The 23835-nt window shown below is 35.2% G+C and overlaps 1 protein-coding gene across 5 annotated transcripts in view; it reads left to right on the plus strand.

Annotated features, from left to right (window-relative positions):
* Nucleotides 1-23835, plus strand: part of Lerp (lysosomal enzyme receptor protein) — a 268742-nt gene that overhangs the window by 192435 nt on the left and 52472 nt on the right. The window lies entirely within an intron of this gene.

Consider the following 23835-nt stretch of genomic DNA (forward strand, 5'->3'; position numbering starts at 1 on the left):
ATTAATTTACATAAATATTCATGTTATTTTCAAATCTATTTTTCTGTGTTCATTTTTGTTGATTCAGCACCAACTTTCTTATGCCAAATTTTAATCAATCTGGATGAAATTTTTACTGCAAGTATTTATGGGGTAGCTGCATGTTTCTATGCATTTATTTTGTGAGAAATGCTGCTAGTTTATTTTATTAATATTTGTCTTAAGAAAAATATTAATAAAATAAACTAGCAGCATTAAGAAAAATATTAATAAATTAAACTAGCAGCATTTCTCTCAAAATAAATGCATAGAAACATGCAGCTACCTCATAAATACTTGCAGTAAAAATTTCATCCAGATTGATTAATATTTGGCATAAGAAAGTTGGTGTTGAATCAGCAAAAATGAACACAGAAAAATAGATTTGAAAATAAAATGAATATTTATGTAAATTAATATTCTCCTCCGCTACATTCATCTAGTAACTTCAGGGAGCCAACAAAAAGTTACTACATTTGTAATCAGAAATTTTAAAAAAGAATTCTTCCATGAAAAACAATTTTGACAGCTCTTTAAATTCCACGCCCCCTTCCAGCCTTAATTTAAAAAGTGTAAACATACGAGTATTTGTAATCAGAATTGAGCTGAATCCATTTGGGGTATGAAAATATAAATTCTGAATAAGTGAAATAGCTAAAAAAATTTGGAAAAATTTTCATGATTTTCAGTGGAGTCTTCTCTTAAACCTGAATTTGAAACATGTTTTACTAAAATGTCAATAAAACCCATTCTCATCCGTATCTAAAAAAAATAGCCGTCAGAAATACGATAAAATACTCGCTGCCTGTTATTTTGTGGCGTGTGATACGGTTTAATTGTGGTATTGTTTGAGAGTTGAAGAATCAGCCTTATTGCGAAGTGAAATTCAGAGAACTATGGACATACATAGACTGCCTTCATATACACGCATTCATCGATATAATTAGCGTAAAAAATGGCAAGAGACATTTAAAAAAATGTATTTCTTCCATACAAATCTATGCCAAGCATATTTCTGTGTTTCACTATTGCTAACTTCATATGCTGTACTGATATCTCATTTGGGTATGAGCACAACAATTTGCATTCTAAGAAGTTTAACTGTAATAAAATATTTGCTTTAACCTTATATTGCTAAATTTCCTGATTAAACTGGGTTTTTTCGTATTACGTAAGACATATAAATAAGAGTATAATAATAACAACCTAATATAGACCGTCACGGTTGCTCAGTGCTAGCGCCCTGGACTTATAAGACAGGTTCTAGTTCCGGTCGAGCCATCCTGGATCTATAACTTGTGTTGGGTAAGCCCATGGTCCAGACAACACAGGTTTTCTCCTGGTACTCAGATTCCCCTGTGATGTCCAAACATAATCATCATTCATTACCAATGTATGTAATGTATACCACCCCCTGTGGCGCACCACAGTCTACTATATATATAGTCACGAAGCTTGAGTTTTGAGGGTGCTAGAAACAATAGACTGTGACGGTACTATTTTGCATTGCCTGTAATGAGGCGATATTAGCGATCCTAGTGGTGAGCAACTACCTAATGTTTGCATATTTACTACGTATTGAGCTTCGCGACTGTATATACTAGACTGTTGGCGCACTCTGGATAGTCTCTGACGAACGAAGTGGTGTACGTTTCTCTACATTCGGGACGTCTAAAGAGCCACGCTGGTAGTAGACTCGGGGGCAAATAACAGTAATTTAAGGACCCTCTCATTGCACAAAAAATCTAATACAGTAGGTATAGGCCTACTTAAAAATATAATTATTAGGGCTAGGATTTTGATGACCTATAAATCATGAAAAAATGTCCTAAAAACAATGCATTTATGACCTAAAAATCTTTAAAAAATGTCCTAAAAATTGATCTTACATTCTAAAATTGGCTTAGTAGGAAAAGGAGTTTTGTGCTACTTAATATTTAGACTAATTAAATTAAATTCTAGTACCAACATCTAAGTTTATTTAATTTTACATAATTTTTTCTAAGTGGTACACTTTAATTAATTATTTTACCTGATGTAGTTTCCATGTAGCCCATCACAAGGCAACTCTTACACGGAATTAGCAAGTATAGAGGAGTCTATATTGAAGGAGTGGTTGGACTGATCCATTACATGCTATGTACTACGTTAAAAGGCAATTTTTGTGTAGAAAAACTATTAAAATATTATACAAAATAATAGGTATTAGCCACCGGCGTAGCTCGGTCGGTTAAGACCCTTGCCTGCCGATCCGGTGTTGCGCTCGGGTGCGGGTTCGATTCCCGATTGGGCTGATTATCTAGTTGGGTTTTTTCCGAGGTTTTTCTCAACCGTAAGGCAAATGTCAGGTAATTTATGGCGAATCCTCGGCCTCATCTCGCCAAATATCATCTTGCTATCACTAATCTCGACGCTAAATAACCTAGTAGTTGATATAGCGTCGTTAACCAATCAAGTAAAAAATAATGGGTATTAATGGACAAAATATCAAAGGAAATAGACATTATTTTATATTAATAATGGGGATTTGTGGCCAAAATTGAATGAAAATGCCTCAAAAATGTCCAAATAACACAAAAGATGCTCTTATGAGTTGAAACAGGCAAAAAATGCAAAAAAAATGCGCTAACAAATATGTCTTAAAACTCTCAGTTTATCACATAACATATAAATACTAAAGCGGCTATGTTTCTGGCTTACTAGAAAAATATGCAATTTCATCAAAATCCTAGCCCTAGTAATTATATTTTTTTACATCGCGTTGAAACCTGTTCAAGGTACACACTAAAACAACAGGTATAACAACATTACTCTTTTATGTGGACGTGTGTATTCTTGTGTGAAATTGTCGATTAACGACGTACGCTTATACAGTCTGTTATTTATCGTTACAAGCATGGACTTTCATTTAAACTGACATCAGATTAACAACAATCATTTATTAAAAAAACGCGATTTAAACAAAAGTTACAGTGCAGGCTAGTGATGGAAAAAACACTCGAGACAGTTGAGATGACTGAATACCTGCGGGCGAAAATATTGTAAATGTTTCAGGAGAGGAAAAAATTGAATTCCTGCTAGAATTGTATTTGAAAATGTTTTCTGTTTTTTCTTTCAATTCCATAATACAGGTTAAAAAAGTTGCTTACATTGTAAGTACGGGGGAAGGAACTGGCCACCCTACCCGATTATCTCCTGGAATAGTTGCCTCATAAGTGGTGACTTCTTGGCTCAGACCTGTCTTCGGATAGTTGACTAAACATAATAGAATTACATATATTACACTAAACAACATCTTAAGAAGTAATATTTCTTATAACAAGGTGATTACGTACATTTTTGTAATTTAAAACTGTTTGAATTAAATAGACAAGGGTATTTCTTTATTAATTTATTATAAATTCTAGGATTTCTAGGATTCAATACATAATACAATTACTTAGATATATTACAATAAATAACATCTTAAAAATTAATATTCACTAATCTAATAATAAGGTGATTACATATGTACATTTTAAAATACAAATTGACTTAAATAGATGAAGGTATTTCGTTATTAATTTGTTATAAATTCTAAAATTCAATTCATAAAAAAATTACATAAATAAATCACAATAAATAATATCTTAAAAATTAACATTCACTAACAACAAAGTGCTTACAAACATTCTTAAATTTAAAATTGAGTTAAATAGATGAGGGTATTTCTTTATTAATTTATTGCAATTCTAGAACTAATATTACTCGTACTACTGTGATTGAAAGTCCCGCGCCATGGTGTCGTGGTCTAAGCCATCCTGCCTAGGACTCGCGTTACGGAATGCGCGCTGGTTCGAGTCCTCATGGGGAAGAAATTTTCTCATGAAATTTCGGCAAGTGTATGGGACCGGTGCCCACCCAGCATCGTGATGCACTTGGGGAGCTACGATAGGTAGCGAAATCCGGTTGCGAATCCCAGCTATAACGGCTGGGGGGATCATCGTGCTAACCACACGATACCTTCATTCTGGTTGGATGATCGTCCATTTCTGCTTCGGCATTTGGGCGTGAAGCCAGCAGCCAGCTGGTCAGTCTAGGCCCTTCATGGGCTGTAGCGCCACGGATTATTATTATCATTATTATTATTATTATTATTATTATTATTATTATTATTATTGTGATTGAAAGTAATGCTCGTTAAATACTTTGCTGCTTATCTCAAATGACTCAATTTACCAGTCCTAGTAATTTAGCATAATGTTACGGAAACATGTTTATATCAATGAGATACGACAGGCCACACCAGAGGTATAGTATACGGATTTTAAGGATGGATAGAAATGCGTCGTATGACGGATGATGGGACCGGCTTAGCCGGGCTTCACATTCTTTAGCAATAAATCTTAGTTTCTTAGGAACATGCAGCCAGAATAACTGACAGTTATGAGTAGAAATAGCCATTACATTTTCGCAGAAACGGTGTAGTTCGGAATTTTTCATTTTTCAATTGCTAGTAAAGAAATTACTTCACGACGTTTCGAAGGTTTGTTCTACATTCTGGTGAACAAAAACAGAAAATAGGGAAGAGCAAAGGCCAACTCCATTTTACTAGTTACAGTATACTTTTCGCCTCATTCATGATAACTTTTAAAAATTGTCGTCAATAGTGAAATGAAGAACAATTAACATACTGTGTAACTTTTACAGAACCACAAAACACATCGCGAGAAACAAAACAATTATGTAAATGCAGGAAATCTGGCAACACCTTTTAAGAGAAATGTTTAACCTTTTCAGAGGCCCCCCATATGCTCACACGGGCGGCAAATAGACATTATAAAAAATATATATGAAGCTTCGAAACTTGCAGATTGTTGGGGATTTTTATCAAATCTGTCGTGTTTGTTAATTATTGTGAACGTTCTATGAAATATGTATTATGAAATTACTTTAAACATTATTATTGTACTAACAATGTTAAATAAAACCTTGCAATTAAGAATTCACCTTCGGGCTATACTTCGAGTTGCAGGTGTAGCAACCTCTTTTTTTTTACCGAAGGAAATAGTTTTGGTTAATTTCAAGTTATTGCTCTCTTAGGTATGAAGTTTGTTGATGATCAGCGCTTTTTTTAATGTGTTTTTCCTCCTCTTCAAGCGATAATATCGCGGTATAGAGCGAGTCACGGCTGTTTCCGATTGTATCCCTATCTCTGTCGCTCACAATCATAATTTCATTTCATCGTTGTTATCATTATCATCATCATCGCCAGCAGTAGAAACCACAGGTAAATCGTCTAAACGAGAAATATTCAGAAACTGTTTCCTCAGACATTATTTCGTATTCCTCTTAAATTTTACATATATATGTTTATACTTTATTAACAAAGTTACTTGTTTTCCAGATTACTTACTTGTAAGGTTCGTTACATTTTTAATTCATCATTGTCTTAAGAGCCCGGAATGAATTTCATCACCATCACCATCCGTAAATATCAGGGCTTGTCTGTGAATATAATTCCGGTTTTATGTCATAAGTCACAACATTCCGAGATTTGTCGGGATACTCGCTCATTTCTTTAGGTTTTGAATATTAATTGGTACTCTTTCGATCAATAACTGTAGAAATGATTACCGATTGTCTTCGGTGAATAACAACTATAAAGCAGGGGTGTATTTCAGGCAAGTTCTGGCGGCTCGGAGGTACTATTGTTCAGGTCTGGCGACGCCAGGACACTTTTCTGATTTTACTTTTGCATTTATAAAAAATCATATTTTATTCACACTTAAACAGTTTCATAGTGAGGTCTGCTTCTGCTCTGCAGACCTAACAACCTCTAGCTACATTTGAACCCATATATTTTCGTCTGACAATCTATAAGTATTCCTGCGAAAATCGTGGTGGTGATGATGATGATGATGATGATGATGATGATGATGATGATGATGATGATGATGATGATGACGACGACGAAAACTACTGCTGGTACTACCGAATCTCAGAGCAAAGGCACTTTTCTGTTTAGAAATACAACTGCTACAAAGTTTAATATTTGGTCGTCCAAATGAAACATGGCCATCTCCAGTAGAAAGAAATTAAACTTACTCCTTAATATCCATCATGGATGTTAATACACTTCTCCCACTGTGACACCAGGTGATAGATATCGGCTTCGTAGAATCCTTGTTTAACAGCATTTTGCACATCTTCGTCCTATGGTAATGTGGTTTACTTCACCACGCTTTTCTTCAAAAACTCTAAAAAATTTTTAATCTGGCTTTAAGGGACTTGTGGTTTTTAGAGAAATCTTTGCAACTCTTTCCATGTTGTAGCAGTGTGGGCTGAAACATTCTCATGTCCAAAGGCCTGGGCGCTTACTTCTATTCGTGTTATTTTATCTAAGATGCCCGGAAGTGCCTGTATAGTCCTGGGCATTGATCATTTATTTTGTCCATACTCACAAATAATTCCACTAGCAATGGACCTCGATAATAGAAGAAATAACATGACTTTCCTTGCATTTCCTTACGACTTTGAGCTTTTTAGGATGAGGAGATCCGTTACATTCCATGCTAGGAGTGTGGCTCAAAGTGATGGAACCAGGACTGGTCACTATGCGATGCAAGAACTGATCACCTTCTTCCTGATATCTGAGGTCTGTTGGCTGATTCGCACACATTCGACTTTCTGCTCAGCAGTTAGTGTATTATCCACTGCGCTCAAACTCTGCGATATTGCAGACGTTTGTGGAGATTTCATATATACTTTCCTAGCTGATATTAAGAAACTAAGTTCTCTGATTGTTATTCTCCTATTCTCTCGGATGAGAGACTCAACATGTTGAATTAAATTTGGCGTAATAGCCTTGAACGCTTGCCCTGATCGTGGATTGTCCTGTAGAGATGTTCAGCCGAAACCGCGCACACCAGACCTTTACAGCTGATATCCCTGGCATGTCTCTCCATATACTGCAACCATTTTGCAATGGATTTCAGCAGGTGTACGCCCTTCTGCAGCCAAATAAATTACAGCACACTGTTCACTTTTGGACCCATCCATCTTGAATCATTCACTTTTTATTATTATTATTATTATTATTATTATTATTATTATTATTATTATTATTTATTTATTTATTTGGAACAGTTATGACAGATATGCCAACCATACCTACCAATAGAAAGTCTGTAACCACTGTTTATTATCAGTGGAGAAATTAACCTTTACATTGTAGATGTAGCCACTGTTGCCAATACCCTTAAAGCGAACTACTGCTGATATTCTTGTTGCACATAATAAGCCTCGGTCGACTTTCATTTGAACTAACTAAATATGTTAACGAGAGAGTTTCTAAACGTGCACGATATGTGGCATTCTGCTACAGTCTCGCGTTGTTTGTACTCATAAATCGTCTGCAGTTCCAGCAGTGGATTGTGTATTGTGTGAAAGATTGATTCATGTAAACAATCTACGCTTTTAATATGCCAAACCACAAGTGTCATTCAGGGGGAGATTACATCCCATGATTTTCCAGTCTGGTAACAGTTCCGGAAAGCTGAGACACAAGGAAACTCTAGTGTACACCTTCATTCTACCGGATGTTTTCAGAACTCGTTTTCCTATGGTCCTTTACTTTTGATCAAAATCTGTCCCGCGCTCGACATTGCGATTTTAAAATAAATGTGAAATATTACAATAATTACGATTTATGTTAAAATTGTCGTTACCATTAAAACAGAATTTGGCTTTCTTAATAAACCTGAACCGTAAACATATATAATACAGGATATTGGTAAAATCTGCGTTTTGTTGCAGAAATAACACACAGGATTTTCAGTCAAAACCAAATATGTGCATTTTCTTTTAAATTGATTCTATTTAAATTTATTCTATGCATAACGTTTTTTAATGTTATTATTTTTTCCTTCGCTTTTTATGTATACTAATATTTCTGTGTCTTAACTTCTGTATTTCTTATACAGGAACATCATTAATTTATTTTTACTTCAATTTTTATTGTACCTGAGTTTTTGAATGTACTTCACTTCCACTCCCTCTACTAGTAAACTTTCAATTGACCTCCACACACAACCAAGGCTGCGTATGCAGTCAAAGTCGCCTTAAGGTCCTAGTAAACAGTACTGAGTGCGCATAGTACGTTCCAGATATATGTCCGCGTTCGCGTTTTCCAGTGACGAAAGAGCTTTCAATATTGAATCATATTTTCGCACAGATACTGTTGTCCGTTTGCCTACGTCGCATCCCGGTTTCCCTCACCCGTTTCTACTCGCCCCTCTGTAAAGGCTAGTGGCTGGGTTCTCTTAGCTCTTTTTTGAAAACATTAATTTCTGTTAGGAATTGGACGTTTACGTAATATTATACAACTGTTTAAAATAACTTAAAAAATGACCCTCGTTAAATAATTAACTGTCATGTGATTTCCCCCCTTTCTACGACCCTGCGACAAAACCACTTGAACGGACAGTGGATAGCATGTCTGAGTAATTTTATCTTTTCGAATCGGGCAGAAGTGAAGATTGAATTTATAGTACGTAAGGTACTCTTTTTATAGAGTAGTCTATAGTGCGATAATATGCACAAAAGAACTGAACCCTGTATCGAAATGAACGGCCACCATTTTAAAAAATGTGTTTAAATATCCATATTATGATTATTTTTCAATTTAACTTCATTCTCTATATTGTACGCTAATGTGCTGTAGACAGTATAATGTACACTGCATAATGAATACGTCCTCATGGATATCTCAGTTCGTGAGTAAAAACACGTATTGTGAATACAGTACTATATTCTGATTAAACAAAAACCTAATGAAAATTATCAAACTCAAAATCGCGATATTTCCTAGTTTACGTAAATGGATGAACTACGTTTCTTTCCTCCTATAACTGTAAAATGATTTGTTTGTATTTTACGCCAGTATCATCGAACTCCAGTCGTGGAAGGGGGTAGCAAACGGTGTTTCTGGTTCTCAACCGTTAATCCAAACATACAGCCAGATTAATATTAGAAATGTTAGTAAAAATAAAATGATGTCTCTGTATTAGATGGAACTACATCCGAACACGAACTTTGCTATAGGGTGTGTGTTTGTGTTTTATATACTTAATTTGGAAAAAAATGGTGAACGGAAGAAGAGTTCGGGTCAGATGATAGACAACATTAATAAAATGCATCATATGCGTAGACTAGAGGAAGGCAGGAAATAGGAAAGATTGGAGAATGATGGGTTTGCAGTGAAAGACCTGTCCTTGAGCAGAACGCTATGAATGAATGAATGAATGAATGAGTGAATGAGTACTTAATTTAGTATAAATAAATATCAATATCAATTTGTCTTGAAAGAATAGGTAAAATAAGTATATAAGAAAAACATTGTCACAATACACATTTATAGTCCAAACTAAAAGTGTCTATTTCCTTAAAGAAATGGGAAATATACAAACCTTTTTCATTCATCAAGTGTATGAGAAGTTGTCAGCGAATGTGTACACTTCTATATTTTGTTCTAGAATCCAGAAAGTTGATGTGCAACATGCATCTTTCTCCGAACTGTAATAGTAAGGCATACTCTTCACTCGCTGGCGGATCACAAAAAATGTTATTGCTGGCAGGAGTTTTCCCATCTCTGATATAAACATTGAGGCTATATAAAAAACTACAGAAGTACCAACAATTACTAGGAAAACAGTCGCCTTTGCGTCATAGTTGTTTTAAGTATAATTTCATTTTTATTTTCTCATTATACGAAGTTACAGACATGAGTTGTGTTACTGCAGATATAATTATATACTATAATTCGATTGACGAGTGTAGTAGGCTACAGCATTGCTGTGGTTTTAGTCTGTCATTTTCCTGTCCATATTTTGTATAAAGTCGTTTTCCTCGGAACAATGGGTAAAATCAAGGTTGCCAGACGTCCTGGATTTCCCAGGATTGTTCTGGATTTTAATGATGTGTCCTTTGTCCTGGATTTGAGTTATATTTGTCTCGGAATGTCAAAAAATTATATAACTTATATATATATATATATATATATATATATATATATATATATGCTCATTTACAGGGAACGGATTTATATGGACTAAAAATATATGAAATATGTAAATATATATGTAGTTATTTTTACCAAAATATGGAATTAAATATGGATTTTTACCAAAATATGGAATTAAATATGGACTTAAAATTATAAAAAAATGACTATGTACGTTAAATATTGGTACATTTTAATCAAACTAAACAAAAAATATAATGGACGTACCTTATCTTCCAATGTAGTTTCAACAAAACACAATTTTTATTGTCTGTTACCATAACAATAGGTTACAAACATTTCTTTCAAGTGCTGAAAAGTGAATCTTCTTCTATTGTCTCTGAGGATAGATTTATACTGACTAAAAGAGCGTTCGACGTCACAAGAAGTAACTGGTACATAATTCAATTTCACAATGTCTGCTGGGGATAAGTCCAAGTTAATCTTCACTGTTGATTCACCACTCATCACAGCAACAACCTTTTGTAGTTCTTCATATCCAGGGTTTTTTGAAAGTACAGTGTCCACCTTAGCTCTTACTGCATCTGCAACTTTACCTCTACCACGATTCAGTTGTTCCACAGTACTATTTATAATTTCAAAACTTTCAGATAGTGAAAGGTGCCTATTTTGGAGACTTTTGAGCGTTTTTATGATGCATGAAAATGTATGCTGAATGTGAGCTAAGTCATTCTTCACACTTATGTCACAGGTAACTGTTTTCGCAGTATCAATTGAGACTGCATCTTCAGAGTCCAATGCAAGGAGAACATTGTTAATAGAGTCTATATGTTCGGCATAATATTCAACTGCTTCTAGCCATGTACCCCATCTAGTTAAAATTGGCTTTGGTGGCAATGGAATTTCAGGGTACATTTCTTTCAACACGTTAACTCTACTGGGAGCTTTGAGAAATACTTTTTTCACTGATGAAATCAACAAATCTACTTTAGGGAAATTGTCTCTGACCACTTCTGCCACACGATGAAATGCATGCGCCACACAAGTAAAATGAGTCAATTTAGGATATACAACAGATAATGCTTGTCCAGCTTTGACCATATAAGGGGCAGCATCGCTAATAAAGAATAACACATTATCGTACATAATACCCTTTGGCCACAGGATACCCATAGCTTCGTTGAACAGTTTAACTATAGTTTTGTTATTGCACTTTTCTAGAACATCACAATGTAAAAGAATTCGTTCAGAATATTGTTCACTTAACAAACCGATAACTACATTACCAACAAGTCTACCTTCTTTGTCGGGAGTCTCATCAATGGAAACCCAAATTGAACTATCTTTAATTTCATCTCTTATCTTCTGTATTGTCTCATCGTAGATGGATGGAGCATACGTCTTCCTAAGTGTTGACTCATCCGGGATTGTATGTTGAGTATATTTTTCAAGGAATTCCCTGAAGACCTTATTCTTTAGTTTGTAGAGAGGAATATCAGCAGAGATGAGAGAACGGCACAGGTCGATGTTAAACTCAGATCTTACATTCGATGTTGTTGGTTGTGTTAAAAACAATTGTCTCTGCTTGGAATTTAGTTGTTTGTTGGCCTGATGTTTACTAGTTGTAATGTGTTGTTGCACCAGGAACTTTTGTGTAGATGATACTGCACACTGACACAAATTACAAAATAATATTTTATTGTCAGTTGATAAACCATCTTCTTTAAATTCTGAAATGTAACTTGTTAGTTTTGATTTTAAATTGACTGAATGACGTACTTTTGGCATATTTACCGTCTTTATAGTATGATTTACAAAACTGAACCTATGTGTACTCTGACTGGCATTTAACTGTTGAGCTGCACAACTGAAGTCTGTTAAAAATTTTAAATTAAATTAATACAGTTTTGTAACTTACTTTCCCATTGTTGATAGGACTGCTAATTTTCAAATAACTCTGATGTTAAAGGGATTACTGAACATGTGTTTAAATCTCTATTGTTGAAATGTATTTTTAAAAGTTAATGGAATTTTGTTTTGTTTTATTGTTAAACCTAATATAATATGGACTGTTTTATATGAAATATGGAAAATATATGGAAATTAACGAAAATATGTACTAAACTCTAAAATATGGAAAAATATGGAAAATAAAAGTAGGATTTTTCAACCCTACACATTGTGAAACATAAAGATAATGCAAAATATAAATTATATTAGCTTTATAAGTAAATATGTATTTACATATAAATCCTTTCCCTGCTCATTTATATGAAATTACATGTTTTTAAAATTCTTTATTCATTTAAGACTGCCCAACTTCATCGTCATTGTCCCTTGGCACCTCCTGTCTTGGAATTTGGTTCCCTCAAAGGGTGTAGTTCACAATAGGTTCGTTCCAACAACAGTCAGGAACCGTCCGTAACTAACGTGAGCATGCGCAGTACAGAAAAAGCGTTCCAACACACTCCAAACCAGTCCTGAACCGGAAACATGTACTGCAGTCGGGCGTTTCAACAAACTTTTGAAGTAGTCAGCGGATTGAGGATGTACTGAAGAGTACGCGAGACGCGCATGCACATAAGCTCGCCAACGTCTCCTGGATACTGAAGAAAGACATGATTGACTGTTCACATCAAAGAGGTTAAGATGAAAAGTGACAGTGCAGACGAATAATAAAACTAGAAATTTAATTTAAATTTTCGCCAAAAACAAAGATAATGAAAATTATTTGGGTATTGTAATAGTTAATTACAATTTCAACATGCAACTTTGATTAAAAATATAATAAATAGCGTAAATAAATTAATAATTAAAAAAAGAACTATCTTTAGATGAGAGTCCCCCAGCACACGACATTGAATTAGCGGAATTCTTGCCTTCCATATTTTTTGTCGTCTTTTTTTTTTATAGAAAATTATTGAAATTTTATTTTCTGCAATTAGAATTAGCTGCAAAACGATAATAGTTAAGCTTCCCGTTCTTAGCAAAGATGATTACAGTTATAGCATCTCTGGATTTCGTACATAACGATCCGTGAAAGCGTTCCAACAGCGTCCAGTCCAGTTTCAATCTCATAGTAGATGCTCAACTAGCGCAAGCGCATATGATGGTACAGGAACCGTACATGAACTGATCTATGAACCGCTTATTGGAACGAACCTAATGCAAACTCTGCAAGCCTGCCTGAATGTTGCATTTATTTCTTAGCCAACGTATTGCCAATTTTATGCGTTTTTCGAAAATCTTCAGAGCGAACACTATTATTCACTAGAGGTGGACAAACTGATGCGCAAATTGCTTACTCAACTGAAATGCCGACAGAGTGGTGATTTTTATTGTATAAAGGTGGTAGAAGTATTGAGCATTTTTGATGAACCTGATAAGATTTAAATGAGGAGCTCAGCTTTCCTCTCGAATTGTATCAAGTACTTCGAACAAAGGTATAATTTTTCAGAAGGGTGCGTTTTTCAATATCTAGAATGCCTCTGTTAGGAAGAAATATTCACTCTAAGTGAGAGAAGTGTCCTCTTCTTGAGTCGACTGTGATAAGAGTTATGATTAATTCTGCCGCCTCAGAAACTCGCCTTTCCAGCTTTGATAATTCTGCGACCTCAGAAACTCACCTTTTCAGCTTTGAAGAATGATCAAGCAGAGAATCAGATCTGGGCAGACTTCTTTAAAGAGGTTGAAACCCAAAATTGTTGAAGAATCTACCATTCGCTAACAGTCAGCAATGCCTACTCCGAACGTGTATTTAGCCATATGAATAACTTGTGGTCCCAGGAAAAAGAATGGAATTAGATCTCGAAAAGACTAAGTTGGAGATAAATCAAGAAGTTCTAAAATCGAGCCAACAATGTTTTCTCACTGGAAAGGTTGATAGAACTAAACTTACATTGTTGAATTTCCTATTTGTGCTTAATATACTGTAGATAGAATCTGCAAGGACTTCGCCACCTTCCTGTATGAAGCAGAAGGTGATTTTATTACTGTAGGATTTATCATGCATTTTTCTGTATAGATCAGGCTGTACTTTAAAATTACTTTTGCGGAATTTATCAATAATTCAAAAGAAATTTCATAATCTAGCAGAAATAAAAAACCGTCAAAAGTCTATATAAATCAGTTAAAATACATAAAACCATTAAAATGAGCTGTATTGCAAATTGAATTAATACAAATATGTAGTTACGTTAAGGTACACAGTATCATCATCTGTCCTAGATTCCTGATAAGAGAATCTGGCAACGCTGGGCAGAATATCGCTGTCTCTTTCTCTCTATATATATGTCGTGTGTAAGGAACCGGTGATAAAATTAAGCAAATAAAAGTAAGGTAGTATCATGAAGAAGTGGACTCAAGAAGAAGACCATGAATAAAACTGCAAGAATTATAGTGGAAATAACTTGGAGTTTTGTTCCCCACGTGAATACACAAGTTAAATTCTACACGTGGTTGTGCAAAAAACAAAAGAATATCAGCATTTGATGTGTGTTATTTGTGCAGAAAATTATTTGCAATAAGAGTTCGAAGTTTAATTTTCCTTTATCTCAAAACACATTTTTAAGACATCTCCCTTTGCCAAACGCCATGGAATTATAGGAGAGAATAGCTTATAAATAATAAATGATAGTACATACATACATACATACATACATGAATACATGTTCTGCCCATAGGAAGGTCTTTCACTACAAACCCAGCATTCTATAATCTTTCCTATTTTTTCCCTTCCTCTTTCTCACCGCTTATTTTTCATATATCATAAAGTAGTCTATCATGTGATATCTTCTGCCCCGAACTCTTCTCCCGTTCACCATTCCTTCCAGTGCATCCTTCAGTAGGCAGTTCTTCTCAGCCAGTGACCCACCCAATTCCTTTTTATCTTCCTGATCAGTTTCAGCATCATTCTTTCTTCATCCACTCTTTACAACACAACTTCATTTCTTATTCCGTCTGTTCACTTTACACACTCCATTCTTCTCCATATCCACATTTCAAATGCTTCTAGTCGTTTCTCTAGAAAAGGAACATCATCTGCGGACCTCTGGAAAAAGAACTAAGGAAGAGACTAGTGAAGTGCTTTGTGTGGTATTGTAGAGGTAGGAACATGGACGACGATGAAATGATGATAAATATATGATAATCATAGGAGAGAATAGCTTGGAAGTAATAAGTGAATGTAGGTAGATTGAGAGTTGATAATAAAAATAATTCGGATAATTAAAGAAAAGAATATATGATAAAATTGATACGAAGGGGGACAGTATAGGTAGGGGATAGAGTAGAAGAGGATGGATAGCAAAACAACAGATACAGGGTAATATGAATAAATGAGAAAATAATTAGCAAATTTATAAATACAAGATAGTTGGGGGGTTAAAACAGATGGTAAGACAATTGAAGAGAAAATAAACGATAGTAGCGGAAATAATAAGCAATGAACTGACGTGAAAATTGTGAAAATGTTAAAAGTGATGGTGGACCGAAAAGCAGAAATGTGAAGGTGTACCATGACTAAATGTATAAAGTTGGCTGAGAATAAATTATCATATCATGTCTTGCCTGTCGCTTTCTTTCTTTCTTTCTTTCTTTCTTTGTGTGTCTGTCTGTCTCTCTGTCCATCTATCCATCTAACGACCCATCCATCTATATCTGTAGCTGTCTCGAAGAATTGTATGATTCGGTTTTTTCAGTTACCATCCGTATTATTATTAATCTACTTTAGACATTCTAAAATAGGCAGGATTCCTGTTTATGCAGTTAGCATTGTCGAAATCCACCGCTCTAATCCACAAAGAACAACCCACAAGGGACAGGCCTTCAATCTCTATAGAAACGACATAAATCTCCATTTCCCTGCAATGAATCGAATTCATGTCCATTGAAATTTGTCGCCATACCGGAGACATTGTTAGTAACGACCGTTCATAAAAGTGATGAGTTCTCTGCTCGTGTGAGACTTTCTATCTCTTAGAAGAGGCACAACGCAAGTGAACTGGAAAGACAAGAAGTTTACATTTGATCAGCTTAATATTCTGATGAAACGTCAACACAAGCTCCTCTCCTAATAGGGCGCAGCCGTACAAACAAGATAGGAACTGTGTACATACCACCGTTTGAATACTGTCGGCGTTGGCCTTCACTGCTATTCGCTGCAATTATTACATTCTCACTATTCAGTCCGTACTCAAAGAGAGTTTTGTTCCATTCGTCTGCATCTGCACTCCTACCAGGACTGCGGAGTCTGTCCCCTGAAACTTTGATATACAGGGTGAACCGTAATAATTTAATACAATTTTGCTCGTTTTTACTTCCTTTTCGAGATAAAAATTGTTTTATATTAAACATTTCACTGCGTGTCTTGCGAAAGTAATTAATTTGATTTCCAATGTGCACTGCCAGTTTAAGAAAACAGTGTATTATCATAATAAATGTTTGAAAGAATTTGTTTTGACCTTTAAATGTACAGACATTTCATCCGAACAAATATAACATTGTGCAAATCTAACTTCCAGGTAAAGCTCCCTGTGAAGCAACTTGAATAATTTTAAGGGAAAAATTGTTCCGGGACTTTGGCTGAACGCACCAACACTCTTACAAACTGAGCTACCCAGGAACTACACCCGACACCGTCTCAATTTTTCTCTTTATGTCCACCTAACTCGAGTGGGCTGACAAGACGCCAGACTCGATGTTCGACAGAATAGTTGTACTGTAGATTTTCTTCTAATATTACATTTTATAATAAATTTTTCATTTCCCTGTTACTTCCTAATCTCAATGTCACCATTTAAATCTGTAGATAATCTCTTTGATTTAAAAGACAGGATTGTAGAGCAGGTTTTTAAGATACTTCCTTTTCATCTGCTTCCGTATTCCACCATTGCTTCCTCATCGCCATATGACAATTTCAAAATCTCCAGAGGATTTCTGTAATTTAAAATGCTTGGTATTAAACTTTTTTGGAATACTTTTATTTATTTTGTTTTCATTTTCCATTAGGCCTATTATTTACATATCGCCATGTCATAATTTAAAAAACCTTCAAAGAATCACTGTGGTTTCAAATGCATTATTGTACAACTGTTTTTTTTTTTTTCAATATTTTGGTTTTTTCCTTCTTTTTTCACCCTTCATTATTGTTCCCTGTTACCATGCTGTCGCCATGTTATAATTTTTAAATCTTTGGTTAAGAATGCACGGTTTTAACGAATTCATCGGGTTTTCGTACTGTTTTCATTCCACCGTTGTTCCGAAACCATAATTTGTTTAGCTACTATGTACATGTTTTTTCTAAATTCTGACACTGCTAAATGTAATACATTCAACTTGCTTAAACGCAAGTTGATACCGGTATTTTTAGCACATGATGGATGGTACACGGATCTTGGTGCGTAAGATAAAAATGTTGGAAGCAATGATAAGGGAGCTTGTTGACACAGCCGACTGGGTTAGATCGCATTAAATTTTCCAGGAAGCTAAAAAAAACCTACCTTTCTTTGGCAATGCAGTTGTAAATAAATTCCCTTAATTGTACGGAGTTACGCAACAATAGCCTAACCGACAGTTTGAAAAAATTGAGGTATTTGCACAAATCTGTTGTTGGCTGGATTATTTAACTCGGTAAAAATCAAGAATGCGACATCTGCATTTTGCTGTTATTTATAAGTAAAATTCGTTTATTGCATAAAATCCATTTATTTATTTTGCTTTGCAATATTAAATCAATTGTTGGTCTGTTAGCATTTTTAAAGTATTATTTGTGCTATTTTTTTTTGTAATAGTATGAATGCTACAATACTTCTTTTATAAAATGTTTAATAAAACATTATCTCGAAAACAGGTTTTTGGCGGTTGATCCCTTATTGCGTAACTCCGTCCAATTGTTGTTGTACATAGCCCTATGATGATGAAATTAATGAAGTTAAAATAAATTAAAGTACTCACGTTACCAACAAAATAGTAACCATAGTTTTACTTTAGGGAGAAAAATGGTATATGTAAACCACAGTATTTGTAGATAATCACCAGTCGTTCCATACGGTTTTAACTTCTTTTTTTTTTTTTTTTTTTTTTTTTTTTAGATATAACCGTTAATCTTGAAGTGAACATTATTATATTTCATGCATAATTAATCTTGGGTGAACTGACTCGCAAGTAGGCCTACTGAGTAGTAACAAATTGCATCCAATAGTTCAGAAGAAATCGCTGTTCAGAGAACAGATAGGCATTACACGTAGGAAGAAAGCATGCTAAGCACCACTTTTCGGTACCGGCATAAGGACGATAAAAATATATATATTTTTGCACGATAGTGTGTTTTTTCGTCGTTACAGCAAATGGCCACCACTATTGGAAGTTGATTTTACTGAATTCAGAATTGCCAACCTAGATAAATATGTTGAAATATTACAAATAACTGCTCTAGGATTGTAATTAAAACTATTTCAGCCATCTACCGACACCTATGACAAACTTTTTGCTGAGAACCAGTCAGCTGTTCATAATCTGACGTACGTAGGTACTGTATATTAAGATTTTTAAAATATGATTTTCAAAATATACTATCGTGCAAAAAATATTGTACAATACACGTTTGTGAAGTGCATTACAAAATCTCGGAAACTGAAAAACTTACTCTGCTCCTTGCTGAGAATCAGTCAGCTGTTCATAGTCTAACATACGTAAATTCTGTATATTAAGATTTTTAAAATATTTTCAGAATGTACTATTTTGTGTAAAAAATATTGTACAATACAGGTTTGTAAAGTGCATTACAAAATCTCGAAAACTGAAAAACTCGCTATGCTCGTTTTTAAAACGTTTTCTCAATTTTGTAAAAAGCACTTTCTTACCATATATCGTAATATAGGCCTACTATTTCGTGAAAGAGCTGGAAATCTATTTCTGCAGCAACACAGTATTTTTCCTTTATATTTGGTGTAACCAGGAACTAAAAGGAAGAAAGGAACCACGAAAAGAAGACAAACATAAGAGCCATAACGAGTAGCTAGTTTCATCTAGTCCTGTCTGGATAGAGAATACCAAGAACAATTATCAACTTATAATTAACAAACCCGCCGCGTCTTACGCAACGGCTACCTTCCACATCAGGCTGAGACCTTTCTTGAAAGTTTGAAACGAGTAAATCCTGTTAAGTGACCTATAAAAACATAGATGCCAACATGCACACTGTAAAACACTAAAAAAAAAAGGGTTACAACAAACGTAAAAATGTTCTGTTGTAAGAGTACGTGAATAACCTTTCTACTTGTCGTTAATGAAGACAAGCCAAATGCATCACATATTGCACAACAGTAGAGGACATTAGCAACTAGTAGATGTAGGAGCAGAAGCAACAGTCGTATTCGTTGTAGTAGTCTTCAACTACAGAGGTTATTCAGCGTCAGAATTCAATATGGCCGAGAAATGGTCGACAAATCATGCCTGGGTCCCTCTATCAAAGACAAGAGTCCTTTAATGTGCCCTAAATCTACGACACAGGCTCCTTAATTTTACTTCCTTCCCGGAAGAAGCCATTCTAATAATTGTAAGCCTGTCGCTTTAACGGATTTGAACTTACGAATCACAGATCCGTCTGCTAGCGTGATGAGGATGTCTTGATAACTTATAAGTTAATAGTAGTAGATTGTAGTCTTTGATTACCTGCTAATAGTAATCCGGCGTGGTAACAGAAATCGAGACAGGATATTTATAACTGGACTACAGGTCCAACGAGAAGTGAAGGATCACGGAGGGCCGTGTCAAGCGTGTGTGTTTGATTGGCTACTAAATACAGTTGTCACTTTATTTTTTTTACATTTCTTTTGTGCCTTACATTTCGTATTTTCTACTTTTTTTGTTATACATTTTTCTTACAGAGCGTGCCCCTGTGTGTATTTGCAAAGAGTGTTTCAACATATTCGTTTTGGAAAATTGTCTCACAGGCTAGCAATTATAACGTTGCATGGTAGTCACGGTCATGATTTCGAATCTCGCATAAGCCGTGGATGCTTGTGCATTATATAAATGTCTTGTATAGTCCGGATCAGCTTACTTAATACCCTAAGTGTGAAACCTAACCATTCTTCCCCTATTATTACATATGCTAGTGGATTATAGCGATTTTGTAGCTCTCATGTTGAATTTTCTTTCACCAACTTCGTTTCGAATTTCGGGTACTGGCAAATACTACAACTGGCAGTTATTTTCTAACTGTTATGTTGGCAGCAAAATTTCGGTTTGCAGTAAAAGAAACTGATGAAAGTGCAAGCAAGTAAATATATTTTTAGGTTAGGTCTTATGAATCGTAAACTGTTTAGTCAAAGCAATGAATTTCATGTTGCCAGACAAAATAGATTTTAATATTAGGTCATACTAATCCCACTTATCAACATAATATGCGAGGAGTCCAGGAGGAAAATATACTATATCATAAATTATTGAACCATTTAGGAAACACCTCGCAACGTAAAGATGAGATGTGGTAAATAAGCAATACGTTATTGTTAATACATTATTATTATTATTATTATTATTATTATTATTATTATTGTATTCTTCACCTGACATAATTAGGAACATTAAATCCAGACGCTTGAGATGGGCAGGACATGTAGCACGTATGGGCGAATTCAGAAATGCATATAGAGTGTTAGTTGAGAGGCCGGCGGGAAAAAGACCTTTGGGGAGGCCGAGACGTAGATGGGAAGATAATATTAAAATGGATTTGAGGGAGATGGGATATGATGGTAGAGACTGGATTAATCTTGCTCAGGATAGGGATCAATGGCGGGCTTATGTGAGGGCGGCAATGAACCTCCGGGTTCCTTAAAAGCCAATAAGTAAGTATTATTATTATTATTATTATTATTATTATTATTATTATTATTATTATTATTATTATTATTATTATTATTTCAGTACATAGCATTGTGATTTTACCCTCTTTGGTGACGTCTGGTATTAATTGGCAACACTGAAGAGACGGCCAAATTAGATTTTTAGGCAATACACTTCGTGATCCTTGCTATATTGTCTCACTAGTCGAACATTATTGGGTTGCATTTGGATAATTTTGATTAATCAGTCTTAAATAAGAAGCAGTTATATTGGAGGCTCTACGTCGTGCTGACGTCACATCACGGTAGCTCCACATTATGTGTTTTAGTGTGTGTGTACATAATTATGTATATTTTTGTTTGTAGACAGCTTTCGGGAACACACTGTAAATATCAACAGTTTTTCTATTTCAAGCAGGGTGTAATGTAAGTACGTATATGTACAGTACTTTGACGAAATAAATCCACTTAGGGTATGAAAACTGTTCAGTACATACAATGTATTCCTGTAAATATCAACAGTTTTTCTATTTCAAGCAGGGTGTAATGTAAGTACGTATATGTACAGTACTTTGACGAAATAAATCCACTTAGGGTATGAAAACTGTTCAGTACATACAATATATTCCTGACCTCTGCCCACAAACATTAAGAAGATACTGAAATTAAGTTTATGAATAATTAAGATGAAGAACAAATGGGAGGTGAAACCTTTGTATAATATTATTGCTAGGTGGTGATGATGAACTTTGGTAAATACAAGTAAATTCTTAGAAACTCCACATATAGATAATGACGACTTTCAGAATTTAGTAGATAATTATTGTCAAGTCTAAAGTCCGTTTCACTTATGGACTTAACATCTGTTCATGCACCGACATGCCTGAATACAATATTTGAGAGTTTATTTAACACTACCTGTTCATATGTACTTAAAACTTAATTTCAATCTGTATGAATCTGGTTATTGCGTTGTAACATACAGAAGTGAACCATGGATGATGAGAAAGAAATGAGAAACATGCAGCCTGCAGAGTATAGACTATCGAAACGAGGTTTTTAAAATGGCATCGGCAGGTAATAAATACGTAGGCTGATAAGTTATCATGACCACCGCTGTGGTGTAGGGGTCAGCATCCTGGTCTCTTACTCAGAGGGACCGGGTTCGATTCCCGGTCGGGTTGAATTTCCTGGTTGAGGTTTTTCAGGGTTTTCCCTCAACCGTAGTCCCGCGCCGTGGCGTCGCGGTCTAAGGCATCCTGCCTAGGACTCGGGTTACGGAATGCGCGCTGGTTCGAGTCCTCATGGGGGAAGAAATTTTCTCATGAAATTTCAGCCAGCGTATGGGACCGGTGCCCACCCAGCATCGTGATGCACTTGGGGAGCTACGATAGGTAGCGAAATCCGGTTGCGAATACCAGCTATAACGGCTGGGGGGATCATCGTGCTAACCACACGATACCTCCATTCTGGTTGGATGATCGTCCACCTCTGCTTCGGCATGTGGGCGTGAGGCCAGCAGCCGGCTGGTCGGTCTAGGCCCTTCACGGGCTGTAGCGCCACGGATTATTATTATTATTATTATTATTATTATTATTATTATTATTATTATTATTATTATTATTATTATTATTCCCTCAACTGTAAGGCAGATGCCAGGAAATTCGGGCCGCAACATTCCTGAATATCACTGGCCTCATTCATCACCGAAATCATATTCATAACAAATCAGTAATACATACAATCGTTATATAGTTCTCAACAATAGTATACAGGCCTTCGGATTTCAACCAAAGATTAACTCGCGATATGACCAAAGATGTTAAAGCAGTATAAATAACAGCGAGAAAAAAAAGTTATAGGTCATAAGTTGGCAGGCCGAAGTTATATGTAAGTTAGTGTCTCGTGCAATGTTCGAACATGAGAGGGAATATCAAGATAGTACAAAATTCGCCCCACTTCTTAGGCATCCAGCAATACATAGAAGTGAAGCATGTAAACTAAAATAACAGAGTCCATTGAAAACCGGTAAGAGACCTTACGTGAAGCTCCTTTGCCTTTGTTCAATCTTTCCTCTTTCTTAAATATGTTCAATGCCTTTTTTTTTTTAGTTCCTCCTTTCTCTGCGCCTTTATGATTTAGGTGCATAAGGATGTTAGGCACATATTATCTTACGAAGTTGTTCACAGTAATGAGTATAGGTAATTTTTATTGTTATTAATATGATTAAACATTCGCAAAAAAGTAGCTACATATAAATAAATCAAACAAAATATATTTTTAACACGTATATATTCATAGTAATATGTGCTCAATTCCTTAAGCGATTTACAGTTGTGTCCTGCGATTTTCGAAAATGAGAGAGGCAACAAAGACATCACAACTTCGTCTTATTTCATATGAAAAATTAAATCGCAAGTACAAAAATCTTTACGCGGTTGAAACAAGGAGTGGGAATGGAGGACAGCGAATATTTTTATAACAAGTTGGAACAAACACGACGGATCTTCTGCAGAGCGAACATCGACGAATATCGAATTTTGTCATACTCTACTAACTTGAACCGAACTTGGCGCCTGTAACGCATGACGCTAATATTTTCATCATCCGTATAGTCGCACAAATATTGTTACCGAGAAACTGTGATTTGAATATTATGTGAAGAATGTAATTATAGCTACTTTCTGTCGGTAATTGATATAGTAAAAACTCTCATGTATTTTTATAGTCGCGACGCTGTTATTCCCGGCGTGACTCCTCCTCTTTGCTTACGTCTTAGGAAGTGAAGGCTCTATAAAGTCTAGATAGGTAGTATCGTTCGCCATTTTTGTTCTTTCGTTGCCGAGCTACCATACGAGGAATCTATTTGCCACGCCGTTAAACATTATCATGTCGTAGCTCCTATGATAATAAATCAAACGCATTGTAATTCAGCAAATAATTGAGCGGCAAATAACGTCTTCGTGT

This window comes from Periplaneta americana, chromosome 13 (genome assembly GCF_040183065.1).
Source record: "Periplaneta americana isolate PAMFEO1 chromosome 13, P.americana_PAMFEO1_priV1, whole genome shotgun sequence".
In the NCBI taxonomy this organism is placed as follows: domain Eukaryota; kingdom Metazoa; phylum Arthropoda; class Insecta; order Blattodea; family Blattidae; genus Periplaneta; species Periplaneta americana.